This window comes from Poromitra crassiceps (genome assembly GCF_964638095.1).
Source record: "Poromitra crassiceps genome assembly, chromosome: 16".
In the NCBI taxonomy this organism is placed as follows: domain Eukaryota; kingdom Metazoa; phylum Chordata; class Actinopteri; order Beryciformes; family Melamphaidae; genus Poromitra; species Poromitra crassiceps.
In genome coordinates, this window is record NC_139645.1 from 9,336,907 (window position 1) to 9,352,046 (window position 15,140).

The following is a 15,140-nucleotide window of genomic DNA, read 5'->3' on the forward strand; positions in this document are numbered from 1 at the left end:
AGGAGGTCCATCTGCCCCGCCCCGCTGATCCACTTGACCTCGTCAGTCAGACTGGGGCACTTGGATCAAAACGCAAAGTCAGCTTTTACTGCCTGATTACATCCGACTCGTTTGACGAATATACAAAAACACCGTCGGTAGTGCGAGAGGACAAGTCTATGTTGTTCACCATAAAATATGGCTACTTTAAATCAATTCATCTCAGGTAGGTGAGCCAGATCTGGGATTTCCACCACGAGATGATTGACGTTTTGTACCCATAACTATTATGCTGCGTTCACGCTCTGCTGGGTAAGTCCGCCATCTGCGACTAAGTTGGCTGCTGCTAAATTAGCGTTGCATTCACATGCTATTTTGTCCGAAAATCAAACCCGGACAATGATCAATAAACAAACATAAAAACCGTCGGAGGATTGTGCTCTACAAGGTCATACTTTCAAAACACTGAGCATGCTGCTCGCTCTGATCACAGTCTACTCACTGTCAATTCTCCATAATATATAGAGGATATGTGGGACAGCTAAATACTTACATTATGGTGTGCTGCTCTCAGGACATGACTCTGTGTTTCATCACTTTTATGCAGCATATTTAGGCTTAATGTATTCACCAATTATAGACCGCAAGCAAAGTCATCTAAGGCACTTGCTGTCAAGTAAGGCAAGCACAATGAAGATCTGTGAACAGCTACTCACCGTCTGTCTTCCACTGAACAGTCGGCTGGAAACTCATCTTTTCAAGAAGTACCTCGCGACACTTCTTCTCACCCGTGAATCTCTCTTCACTATGATTAAGAACAACATTTGATCTCTCTCCTTAATTATGAATTCCTTTCTTTTCTGGACATTTCTTTCTTACCTGATCATTCCCTGCATGGTCACAGGAACTAAAGCCTTGTCCTTTACACGTCCTCCTGGTGGTTACAATACGAAATTAATTAGATTTTACAAGAGAAATGTTTATTCCAAGAACAAAAAATCATACTGTAATTGTAACTACTGTAGATCATATAGCTGCCAGGTCAAATTTCGAAACAATCCACTTGGCCTAAGTCAAGTCTTGTATCCCCAAAAAAGCACAATTTCCCACCCATAACCAATTTTGAGGCAACAGTGACAACAGGCGCTCTCTTCAATAAATGGAAAATGTGTGCTGGCACAGAATGACGTATCCTTTTCAATTAATATGCCAATTGGGATGAAAAGAAATAGGATTGTAATTACCATTTTCACAGTGTTATTAAAGCATGAGTTAACACGCAGTGTGCCTCGATCAGCCTGTGAAAGACTCTGCTTTGAGAGTGCTTTCTCCTCCTTCATATTTAACAATCCATTTATTTTAGCCGAGCATTAACAGTGACTTGTGATCTTCAGTGTGCTTTTCACCTGACCGCGAGGACTTTCACCGGGAGAATAGTGCATGCAAAGGAGGTGCGCCGACTGACCAGAGGAGGCACTGCTGCAGCGACCGGGACACATACCCTTGTCTGGCTTCCCACCCGCAGACACGGCCAATTGTGTCTATAGGGACGCCGACAAAAGTACTTCTCTTTTGAAAAGAGAGGTAAAATATATTTCAGAAAGAATAAAAGAATAGTCAGTATAAGCAAATATGATAAACAATGAGAAAACTGGCATATGGGGAAAAACAATTGCATGTAACATTGTTTTTCTGCAGAAGATGAAATAAAAAGTATAACAAATAAGAATAAATATGGTACCAATGACAATGAAAAAGCCTGTCTGTAATAAAGTGTTTTAGAGGGGTAATTTATCGTCCTCCTTTGGCGACCAAGGAAATGCGACATATCAACAGCTCTCTGGCACAGCCTATTTTCTTTCACCAATAAACAGGAGTTGATGTTGCAGTCCATTGTGCCATATCATCCAAGGTGAGCATTCACACAGAGGCCTAATGAAGCTGTCACAACACTGTGATGTACTAATCCAGCACACCAGGCTGTGCTGTCGTCCATCTACAGGACCATCAGACATCAGGCAGATCCATGTACGCCACCAGCCACCTCATCTAGAAGCTTTTATAAATGACCATAGTTTATCTGCAGGGTTTTGATATGGTTATTGATCAAGACCAAGGTCTCATTACTGCAAGTGCCCAGATCCCCGACTTTCAAAACTCCCTTTCCAGCCTGCAGCCGTACTCTGTACCTGTAAAGTTTCGTGACTGCATCTTGCACAGTGGTGGTGACACTATTATAGCGTTGACAAAATCTGTCCACAGTACCACAGACAGACATAAACCACACGCATGATCTGATTTCACCAAGAAACTGTTGTTCCTGGTCGAACATTTCTTCCTAGTATGGGCTATGGAAACCTAGCCTGGGTAAACCCAGCATCCACGTGACCTCTATCTATGTGCTATCAGTCACAAGTGACTGATAGCACATAGAGGTCACGTGGAGGCTGGGTTTACCCAGGCTAATGGAAACCCCGCCCCAGAACTCATTTGGTTGGTCGCCGCAATTGCTTCTTCCTTAAAACGTGTTGCAAGGAAAGAAATGTGGCTAAGATTAGTGTTAGGGTGTGAAAAAGTGCAGCTGTCGGCAAGCTCGGTCCTGTGGCTAAATGGATCGCCTTCCAATCTGAGAACTCGGGTTTGATTCCTGGTTGAACCACACACATTTTTATAAAACATTAGGTTTAGGCAAGTACAACAATGTGGTTAGGGTTAGGGTTTAGGCCTGGTCGTCGATAGATAAGAAAACCCTATCCCTAATCTTAACCACATCAATTTTACTTGCCACACGTTTTCAGGAAGAAGCAATTGCGGCGGCCAATCAAAATGAGTTCGGGGCGGGGTTTTCCCGGCCTGTACTAGGAAGAAATGTTGGTCCAGGAACAACTATTACTTGGTGAAATCAGTTTGTGCTAAACCACACACAGACACGCGCGCACACACACACACACACACACACACACACACACACACACACACACACACACACACACACACACACACACACACACACACACACACACACACACACACACACACACACACACACACACACACACACACTGCAGCTGGTAAATATGGTCCTATGACCATATTCATCCATCAACATCCTGACAGCAGAATTTTGCACAGGCTAATCCCGAGTGGTGCTATGAGCTGTTGATTGAGACGTGACAGCAGGGCCTCACAGCAGTCCATACACAGCTGATCTCATATTTACCATGGTGCTAATTTGGTTTAAACAGGGAGGGGGCGCTGTCTGAACCATGCTTATTGGTATGCCACTCAAGGTTTAAAGAGACATCGTACATTCTTAGCTGCAGACTTGATGTATTGGGATTAACGAATCAAGAGACAAGTGAATTTGTCTAGAGGTGTGTTCAGGGCCACCAGCAAGGTTCTGTGTCTCAATGTGCCTGAAGGACATTTTGGGAAAGCTACCCTTCATGTTGGCACATACTGTCATCAACTTGCTGTGATTGGTTGGTTTAACTGAGAGATACTGTAGGCTACAGCACAATGCTGTCATTGCACCTGTGAGAGGGGAAACTATGGTCAAGGGGAAATATAGTGCATGTATTGTATAACGGAAATGACACAAAACATCAATTTCAATTTCAATTTCAATTTTTTATTTGTTCAATAGGGGACAGTGTACATTAATGAACATTTTAGCAAAATGTAAATGCATGACAATTGCAGTCATAAGACTGATTTTCATTGTTAGGCCCCCTGCCAGAAGGTACAGGCCTTGTGTCCTGATAGGGAAAAAGTAACATGGTGCAAATACTGTATACAGGATTAAAATAACATCTGATCTCTAAAGATAAGTGCAGCAAGAGAAAGAGAGCTAGCTAATACACAAGTATACAATCAGAATAACTATACTCTTAAAAAAGTGTAAGATCTACATAATAGAGATTTAAACAACAAATATTAAAAGAAAGAAATGTACAGCATCATCAGTGAAGCAGAGGAAACATGATGATGATGATCAGCCGTGTTGAAAGTAACAGAGTCATACTGGTAACAGGTTGTGCAGGTAACAGGTCATGCAGGTAACAGGTCGTGCAGGTAACAGGTCATGCAGGTAACAGAGTCATGCAGGTAACAGGTCATGCAGGTAACAGAGTCATGCAGGTAACAGGTCATGCAGGTAACAAAGTCAAAGTCAAAGTCAAAGTCAAGTTTATTTATATAGCCCTAATTCACAAGCATGTCTCAGAGGGCTTCACAGAAAGTATGTCTAGCTGATTCTAGCTAACACACAGTAACAAGAATATACAGAATAAAGATAACATTTGAACAATTGATAATATAGAAAATATAGAAATGAAGAGAGAGCAGAGGAGAGAGCAGGAGAAGGGGGAAGAGCAGGGGGAATGTGAGAGAGTGATGGGGTGGGGAGGGAATGGGAGATGTTGGAGGGTATAGGAGGTGGGGAAGGAGCAAGAGGAGAGAGCAGGAGAGGGGAAGGGGGAGGGGTGTGGGGGAGAAGAGAGCAGGGGGAGGGAGGAGGTGGGGTGAGAATGAGAAATATAGACGCACATCTTGCAAACGGACATATTTCAATTTCTAAGCAACCAAACTATGCCTAATTTAATTGGCTGCAAGCCTTTAGTAATGAGTCCTTTTGCCAGATAAGCACATGTTCACATATAGAGCTTATGGGTGCCTTGCTTTAGGGAAGAGTGGGTGCCATGTTTTGAATAGTGGCGAAATACTAAGAGCATGGGTGCCATGCTTTAAATAGTGGCGGAATATTGCCATGCTATGTGATGGAGAATGAAATTCCACAGCCAAAAGGTAAACAGTGAACCACTTGAAGGAAAACCAGTTGTAATGAAATGATGGAGCCAGGAGTCAGAAGAAGTCGTCTGATATGATGTATTGAACATAGATCTTGGCCAAGAGATGCACTCTTGTATATTCACGGATGGATACACAGGCTTACATACATTGAACAGAAAGTCAAAGACACTTATAGGACACACATCAGATAACATGTCTTGACGCACATCAGATTACATGTCTTGACGCACATCAGATTGTCTTGACGCACACTGGAAGGCCATTCAGTAGACTCAACCTATCTGTTATTCTGGCCCTGTAGAGAGCACCGTAGCAAGGTGACATGACACAGTGCAGGGCACAGTGTGCGATCGAGAGGAGCTGCAAATGTATGGTACAAGTTATCTAAATATGAAGTCTATCTGTGTATGTACACAGGTCATCTAACTATGAAATATGTCTGTGTCATAACTATATGTAACTAAAATGGAAATGTATATGAATATATTAATAACTAGTGATTGTTCAAAATAAAGGCTAATGTGATGTAAATTTTCTCCATCACTATGCCATGCTTTAAATAGTGGCGGAATATTGGAGAGGATAGAGTGGGTGCCATGCTTTGGAGTAAAATGTGTACTATGCTTTAGAGTAGTGGGGGAAAGGGGGAAGGGGAAGAACACCGGGAAGAGGAGAAAGCAGGAGAGTGGAGGAGGGAGGGAGAGCGGGGGGATGTGAGGGAGGAGAGGGGGGAGGTGGGGAGAAAATAGGAAATGTGGAGGAGGAGAGAACAGAGGAGGAGAGATGAGGGTGCAGGGGAGGGAGAGCCAGGGTAGAGGTAGGGTCTAGGGTTGGGGGAGGGGAGGGAGTAGGATACGGGCCCGGATTAGGGCGAGGGTGGGGAGAAAATGGGAAATATGGAGGAGGAGAGAACAGAGAAGGAGAGGTGGGAGGGTGCAGGGGAGGGAGAGCAGGGGGAATGTGAGAGGGAGGAGAGGGCAGAGAGGAGGAGAGAACAGAGAAGGAGAGGTGGGAGGGTGCAGGGGAAGGAGAGCAGCGGGAATGTGAGAGAGGGGAGAGGACAGAGAGGAGGAGAGAACAGAGAAGGAGAGGTGGAAGGGTACAGGGGAGGCAGAGTAGAGGTAGGGTCTAGGGTGGAGGGAGGGAGGGAGTAGGATACGGGCCCGGATTAGGGCGAGGGTGGGGAGAAAATGGGAAATGTGGAGGAGGAGAGAACAGAGAAGGAGAGGTGGGAGGGTGCAGGGGAAGGAGAGCAGGGGGAATGTGAGAGAGGGGAGAGGACAGAGAGGAGGAGAGAGGCAGAGAAGGAGAGGTGGGAGGGTGCAGGGGAAGGAGAGCAGGGGGAATGTGAGAGAGGGGAGAGCAGGAAGTGGCAGGGGTTCAGGAAAATAGGGGAGAAGAGGAGAAGGAGCAGAGGGGGGGAGAAGGAGGAGAGAGCAGGAGAAGGGAGGGGGGGGCGGTGGGATGTGGGGGAGGAAAGAGCATGGAAAGAGAGGAGAACAGGAAGGGGGAAGAAGGGAAGAAGCGGGGGAAGGGGGAAAGAGAGAGGGGGGGGGGAGAAGATCAGACAACTGACTACTCTAAGCATTAACCAGAGCTAACTGGGACATAGTATCTAGCTAATCTACAGCCTAATCTGGCCTATCCTACTCTGCTCTAGTCTGATTTTAGCCTGAACACTATAACAGGTCAGCCTTAGGCTGTAGCTAATCTATCGCCTACCTAAGCTGTTCTAAACCAACCGGCAGCCCTCGACCAGTGATGAAGAGCACCGGTGCCCCCCGACCCGGCCCCCGCCCACATAAGGCGTGGGAGGGAAGGCCAGGCCGGGACACAGCGGCGCCCCCTCACCCCCAGTGAACGCAAGAAAACCCTTTTCACCATATGGTGGCAATCCACACATGGATCGCCACATGGATTGCCCCAGTGACTTGGCTGAGGAGGAACCTTGTGAGGTCGTTGTGCTATAGGGGCCCATTGCTGCGGCCCGGGCGGACCCAGCCCCCACGCGACCCGCCCCCCCCAGCCCCCAGCCACCAGCATAGTGACTGAGAGCGTGAGAGCAGGCCACGCGGGGGACGGGCCCACCCAGGCCACAGCAACGGACCCCCATCCGGGGACTGCCCTCCGAGACAGCCCGAGAGATGCCGGGCTAAACCATGCACAGAGTTTCCGATAATGAAACTCTGTGAATGGTTTATTATGGAAATAAAATTTACAAGAGAACAGAAAATTGAAAATGTAAAAAAGAGTCCAACAGAAGGGATATAAAAATGTAGTTTTTAAATTATCCTAAGATCAGGGAAGGGAGTTGAAAATCTAAAAAGTAGAGTCCAAAAAAAATAGAAAATGTAGTCTTTAAGTGTTCGTAGGTTTAGAGAATACTAGTTAATTAGCTAGGTGAAAAAAGGGGTAACAAGATTGGGAGTTCCATGAGGATGATCTGAGGAATCCATGAGTCCGCGTTGGTCACATGGATTAAGAGGAGGGGAGTCATGCAGAGTCATGCAGTCATACAGAGTCATGCAGTCATACAGAGTCATGCAGGTAACAGGTCGTGCAGGTAACAGGTCGTGCAGGTAACAGGTCATGCAGGTAACAGAGTCATACAGGTAACAGGTCATGCAGGTAGTGCAGGTAACACAGTCATGCAGGTAACAGGTCATGCAGGTAACAGAGTCATGCAGGTAACAGGTCGTGCAGGTAACAGGTCATGCAGGTAACAGGTCATGCAGGTAACAGAGTCATGCAGGTAACAGGTCGTGCAGGTGTAGCACTTCTTTAACCCCCTTTGTTTTTACAGGGTAGTGCCACCTGAATTCCCTCTTGTATCGCTACGTTATAAGTATATAATTATAACCCTTGAGGTTTGGTTTAGTTTTGAATGTCAGTAATGTCTAGTTATTGACCCACAATTCACCCTTGCAGTGAACCTTCACCATCAGCTCTGGTAAGTGCCCTTTAAAATTTAGTCCCACTAGTACACTATATTATCTAAATGTTAATCAATTATCTATATAAATAAATGTACAAATATGATAATATATCTGTCTAATATACTAATCCTATGTACTAATCATTTGTTTTTTCCCTTCTCCCTTCTAGTGTATGACCCAGGACCTTAAGGTAAGTACCTCTTAACAGGAAATGATGTCACTCATACAAGGTAAGTTTATAGAAAAATATAGTATTTAGTATCTTAACTGAAATGGCAATACACTGAAGCAGTATTTCAGGAAATCAAAATAATAAACAAAACTCTTTTAGTTCTTTCAGAAATTCAAATAATAACACAGTATCTCTGTTGGTGTTTTCAGATACTCTCCATCATTAATGCAACCTGTGGAACACACTCAACACTCTGATAGCAGATAGCAGACTAGCATGCATAAACAATTACGGTAAACAAATAAACAAATACAGTCCTGTGTGTCTCTAATGTCAGCAATGCTACATTGAAGCTACATCGTTAGCATCCACAGTTTCCCAAAACAAATCCCACCCTTGTTGCAGATCTGAGTCGTTGCTCGGGTACGTTGAGGCTTACAAACTTTATAGCCGCTTCGCTCCTGAAGTGAGCTAAAAGAAAGAAAGGTACCTGTAGTCCTTGTTGTGAAACGAACGAACACCTGACAATGGCGTGCGAGTGACTGGCAGGCAGGCCGTAGATTGAGCAGAGCGGTCCTCCCTCCTGGTCGGCTAACGTTGATGGCAGCCTTGGCGTGGAGAGGCACAGGAACAAATCCCCCGACGTCACCTTTACTCTGCGTTCAAGCCGAACACCGTGCAAACATCGGCTAAACAGACTTCGGTCAACGTGTGGTACTCACTTATCTGGCAGGCACCAGTTAACACGAAGCTAACCACTGACTGAGCTAGTACAGTGGCCCTACAACACGCGATAACTAGCTTCACTAGCCGAGAAGCTAATGTCATGCGCCCGTAGCATCAAATTGTCCAGCAGACTCCAGGCGTTCTCAATACAGCTCTCACAGGCTGTCCGCCCTGGGATTCCCGTAGCTTTCACCGGAACGTCGGCTAAGTCTATACTGGTTATCAAAATCAACAGATCTCTCTCTGTGTGGCTCGCTCTCCGCTGCCGTCCCTCCGTGTGTCTCCTTGCTCGTTCTCCACCCCCCTCCAGCTCTCGCCCGTTCACCGTCCAATGCTGCTCCGCGCTCTGCTCATGTGATCCTCCCAGCCAATCACTCGACGCCAAAACCATGCGGTCGCTATCACGCCCCCTAGACCAGGAAATGAACTGTCCAATCCCCGTCCCAGGAAACCAAACAAGGAAGAACCCCACGGGCACTCCCACTGAAGTCAATTAAAGGCACATTTCCACTTTCCTAAACATTTACAGATTACTGCATTTTCACAGGTAATTATTATAACACAGGTAAGTATGACACAGGTAAGTATGACACAGGTAAGTATGACACACATTCCCAGACACACACACACAACTTAAAGAGCCTAAAACGAAAATATTAAACCCCACTTAAACACCTGGGTTACACCCTCCCCCCCCCTTAAATGTGAATGCCCTCATTCACCTAGCTACTCGGGGCAGGTTGGGAAAACAAATGTTTCAACAGGGCATGAGCTACATCCGGTCCACTGCCGTTTGCTTGAATGGTAACACCCACCCCCCGATGTATGATGGTAATAGGCTGATCCCTGGATCTGCCTGGCTCGTCATAGGTAAGTTTAACCACTGGTTTAATGGTCCTTTTCCCTGGCGTTGCTGCCTGAGCGGGTGCACCTGTCTGTTCGGGTGTCGATGCATGTGTGATGGTCGGTGCGATTTCCTCTACATCCCTAACCTCTTCGTTCCTAACTATTTCCTCCCTACCTACTTCCTCCTCTGGCATCACCCTTACTTCTACCTCAGGAGCTCCTTCTGAATTGCTGTCTGAACCCTCTTCTAGTTCACCTGGCTCTCCCTCACTCGGGTCCTCCTCGACTACGAGTGGTGGTTCCCCTGGGGAAGGAATGTTTACAACTGAGTCACGCCTAACCCTGACTTCTGGCCTTTGCCTCCGGTCATAGAAATCTTCGTAAGGCGCCCTGGCTAAATTCTCTTCATCGTCTGAAGAAGAATCAGACAAGCACCCCTCCTGTTCACTGACAGCCGGGGAAACCGGTATAGGCGGGTCCCTCCTTTGCCTGGCTCTGGTTACCACCCTAACTGGGCTCGGCTCCCTTTCGGGCCGGGATAGCCGCACTAACTGCCCTATGGGCAAAAGATGATCCCGATGTATGGTCTTCACCACTCCATGCCCATCCTCCGGCTTTATCCGATACACTGGTAAGTTAGGAAGCTTACCTTCCACTACATAAGGCAACGAACTCCATCGGCTCTGTAACTTATGTTTCCCCTTCAGACCTAAGTTCTTGAGAAGGACGCGGTCCCCTGGTTCTAACTTATGGAAACCTACCCTCCTATCATAGGCCTGTTTGTTTCTCTGATGGTTCTTTGTGGCTTCATCAGATGCCAGTTGGAACGCCTGTTTCAAATCCTCTTTGAGCTTGGACACATACTTACCGTGGTGACCACCCTCCTTCCCATCAGGGGAAGTCCCAAAGCAGATGTCAACCGGCAACCTGGCTTCTCTCCCGAACATCAAGTAATACGGGGAATACCCCGTGGCATCACACTTGGTGCTGTTGTAAGCATGAACCAGATAAGTGACGTGCTGACTCCACCTTCTTCTCTTTTCCTGACTCATGGTCCCTAGCATGGACAGAAGGGTCCGGTTGAAACGTTCTGGCTGCGGGTCTCCCTGTGGATGGTAAGGGGTGGTACGCGACTTGCGTATGCCAAGCGTCTTCAACATCTCCTTAATCAACTTACTCTCGAAATCTCTGCCCTGGTCAGAGTGAATCCGTGCTGGTAGCCCGTAATGAATGAAATATTTGTCCACCAGGATCTTTGCCACAGTGAGGGCCTTTTGATCCCTGGCCGGAAAAGCTTGAGCGTACCGCGTGAAGTGATCGGTCACGACTAACACGTTGCAGATACCCTTAGAATCTGGTTCCATGGACAGGAAATCAATGCAGACTAAATCCATAGGACCTCCGCTGACTATCTGCTGTAAAGGCGCGGCTCGCTGGCAGGGGCTCTTTCGAGTGACGCACTCTCCACAATTCTTGATGTGTTGTTCAACGTCCCAGGCCAGGCGCGGCCAATAAAATCTGGTCCTCACTAAGTCAGTCGTCCGCTCTACGCCTAAGTGTCCCAAATCGTCATGCATAGCCTTCAAGACATTGGCCCTGTACTCAGCTGGCAACACAAGCTGGAAAACCTCCCCAGTAGACCTCTTGCTCTGCCTATGGAGTAGCCCGTCTCTAAGTACTAGCCTTCCTAGCTCCTTCTTCATCAACTTCAATGGAGTACTCATGTCTATGCTTTCCGGCCACCTACCCTGCTGCAATGCCTGTATGACCGGTCCAATGACTTCGTCGCTCTGTTGGGCTGTCTTCAACTCCGTACGAGATAGCTGACCAGGAGCACTCACGTCTACTCTCGTGGGATAGGCATAGACGGCTGGAATAGATTCAGGGGAAGCACCTAGTTGCTCTATGTATCGGGGCGGGCAAGCCCAAGAGCTCTGTGCACAGATGCACCGGCAGATCGATGTAACCCCCGCTTTGGGAATGGTCTCCCACTCGGCGCCTTCCTCTCTACTCTCCTGTCTAGACAACAAATCAGCGTCTATGTTATTCTTCCCTGGTCGGTAAGAAATGTCAAATTCGTACGCTGACAGGGCGGCCAACCAACGGTGTCCCGTGGCATTGAGCTTGGCAGTAGTAAGAACGTACGTCAACGGGTTGTTATCAGTACGCACCGTGAAACGAGCTCCATACAGGTAATCGTGGAGTTTATCCACTACCGCCCACTTTAAGGCAAGGAACTCTAGCTGGTGTATGGGGTAGTTTTTTTCGGACGCGCTCAGTTTCCGGCTCGCAAAAGCTACAGGCCTCAAACCCTCAGCATATTCTTGGTAAAGTACCGCTCCCAACCCGGAAAGGCTAGCGTCTACATGCAGTATGTAGGGCTTGTTCGGATCAGCGAAGGCCAATACCGGAGCATTGGTAAGACGGTGTATGATGCTCTGAAAAGCCTGAGTGCATGCCAAGTCCCATCTATCCCCAAAGGGTTCCGCCTCGTCAAAGTACGGTGGATCGGGTTGTGTTCTCTCCCCTCGCGAACGCGTCTTAGGTTTCCGCCCACGCTGAGTGGGTGGGTATCCTCTGGTCAACTCCGTGAGCGGGCGGACAACGGAAGAATAATTGGCGATAAAGCGTCGGTAATAGCCACAGAAACCTAAGAAAGACCTCAGACCCCTAAGGTCAGTAGGCTGGGGCCAAGCTGTGACGGCCTCGATCTTGGCCGGATCGGTGGCCACGCCCTCTGCCGACACGATGTGCCCAACGTATTTCACTTTGGGCTGGCAGAATTGGCACTTGTCCAAAGAAATCTTGAGCCCTACTTCCTGCAGGCGATCCAAGACTTTCATTAGTCTCTCTTCATGTTCTTCCAAAGTCCGTCCGAAAATGATCAGGTCATCGAGGTAGACTAATACCTGTAAAAGGTTCATGTCTCCCACAGCTTTTTCCATTAAACGCTGAAACGTCGCTGGAGCCCCAGTGACGCCTTGCGGCATCCGTTCGAACTGATAGAACCCCAGGGGACAAATGAACGCGGTTTTCTCTTTGTCTTCCTCTTTCATGGCGATCTGATAATACCCGCTTCTTAAGTCCAAAACCGAGAACCATTTACTGCCTGACAGACAATCAAGGGCGTCATCGATACGTGGAGTAGTGTACTGATCGGGTATCGTTCTATTGTTCAAAGTGCGGTAGTCGATGCACATACGCACTTTACCACTCTTTTTCCGAACGATCACTATCGGCGATGCGTACGGGCTCCTAGACTCCTTGATAATTCCAGTGGCTAACAACTCCTGTATGTGTCGCCTCACATCGTCTATATCCGCTGGTGCTAGACGCCTCGATCTCTCTCGGAACGGTCGATCATCAGAAAGTCGGATGCTATGTTCCACTCCCTTAGCAAGCCCAACGTCCCACTCGCTTAAAGAGAAAACATCTGCTCGCTGGGTCAGTTTACGCCGAAGCCTTTCTTTCCATTCCTCTGAGATATTAGAGTCACCAAAGTCAATATCGGACGCCTCGAACCCTTCCCTCGGCTCTGGCTCTGGCTTCGGAACGGATTTCACAATGTCTGTCGGATAGAGATATCCGATAATGGTGCCTTCAGCTATCGCTACCTCCCTCTGGGACTCATTCTGGAGCAATACCGTAAGCTTCTGTGTGTCAATAGCGTAACGAGGAACTACCATGGGTGTTAACAACACTCCACCCGGGAGAGGGTCGTTGGGCGCGACGTCTACCAGAAGGATGTCCTTCTCGCCTGTCCGCTCAAACTCTACGTGGCACAGCACTGGGCAGCTAACTCCCGGTGGCAGTTTCAAACTCCCGGGCCCAGCCCACTGCACATATCCTACGTCCTCCTCCTCAGTCTCCTGCGGCCATGCCTTGGGGCTCTCGGGTACCTTGACCTCTCCGACTTCCCCGCTCGGGGCACGGGCTATTTTGACTCCAACTTCCTGTCCATAAATTCTGGCTAAACGCTGAGGCAGGCTTGCCTTGGCATTGGTGCCAATAAGAACAGGCGTTTGCTCTGGCCCCTGTGATGAGGGGCAGATCAAAGCCATCACGGAAACGGAAGTGGGAGCGTCTTTGGTCTTTTGTGGGAATTCCATCTCCACCACCACATAGCCTCGGTATGGGTAACTCGAATCACTAAGACCCCAGATGTCCAGACCAGCCACAGGGTGAATCGGAACATCCGCCAGGTAAGTGTTGTACCATTTTTCAAAGATTATGGTTACTTGTGAACCACTGTCTAACACCGCGTCACAAAGATGTCCATTTATCCTTACAGCCTCGATGGAAGGGGGACCCACTAAGCCTTTGGGGATCCCTCGACTACTAAGAACGTCCACCGCGCTCTTCTTCGAGTGACACGCTACGTTTCTAGTGTCAGCAGATGAGTTAGGCCTCTCATAGGGACCTCGCGCCTTTTTAAGAGACCGGATAAGCTTCTGAATGACTTGGGCCTGGTTTTCAGGGTTCTTACACTTGCCTGCGTAGTGTCCGTTTTCACCACAACGGTAACAGAAGTATTCATCAGGGTCAGCGGGGCCCCTCCGTGGTGGCGGATGGGAAATGTTGGTACGCGACGCCTCCACTGCCAATGCGGCCACGGGCACCTCTACCGACTGCAGTTGTTTATTTTCTACCTTCTGTTTCAAACGCTTTAACTGTTTTTTTAACGCTACTACTTCGTCATCTTTACTGGTGTCAAGACTAGGGGCAGGGGCAACCTGGGCCGGTTTATCCCGCTCCTCCTTAGGCTCGAGGTTTGAGCTCACCATAGCGACGCACAACTCCTTGATTTCTTTCATTTCAGCCTTAAGCAGCCGCAACTCATCTCGCTTACTTTCAGTGTCTGCTTGCACTTGCCTAGTTAAGACGGACGGATTCAATTTGGTACGAGAGGCCTCATACTCTTCCTCTGAGCGCACCTCTTGTAACAACTGCAAGAAAGTGGGTGGAGCGACTCGTCTTTCTCTCAACCGGAGATTCACCAGCATGATGTCTGAGGCGACTGAGCCTCTCAAGAGCTGTTCCAGTCGCGCCTTATCGGCGCTACCTGGCAAAAGTCCCCCTCTCTCCACTACTTTGGAGAGGGCCCGATCCAGGCGCCTTAAGAAGTCTGACAGCTTCTCATTGTCTCGCTGGCGCATCAACCTAAACGCAAAGTACAGGTCCTCACCCGATTCCACTGTCCCGAATACCTGCTCTAATGCCTCTAAACATATAACAGGGCCCACATTAGGGTCACTGGCGTGCGCGGCTTTCACTATGGCCAGGGCAGGCCCCTTCAAACTCTCAACTACTCGACGACGCTTCTCCTTCCAGGAACACTCGCTTTCTTCAACCATAAGTTTGGCTTGCTCCAACCATGGCTCAAAGGATTCTTCCATAGTAGAGAGAAGCGTCTGCACATCCACTATGCAAACCAGGTGCTAGACTAACAAAGCTATACGTTGAAAAGAAAAAAGTCTGCACTCTGGAGCATACTTGAAGACTTGGAGTTTATTAACGTTTCGGTTCAACAACTGATGAAGGTTGTTGAACCGAAACGTTAATAAACTCCAAGTCTTCAAGTATGCTCAAAGGATTCTTCCCCCACGGGGACAGGTGAGTTACCGGAGAATTGACGTAAACGTCGATAGTTGTTATGTTCATTGGGCGGC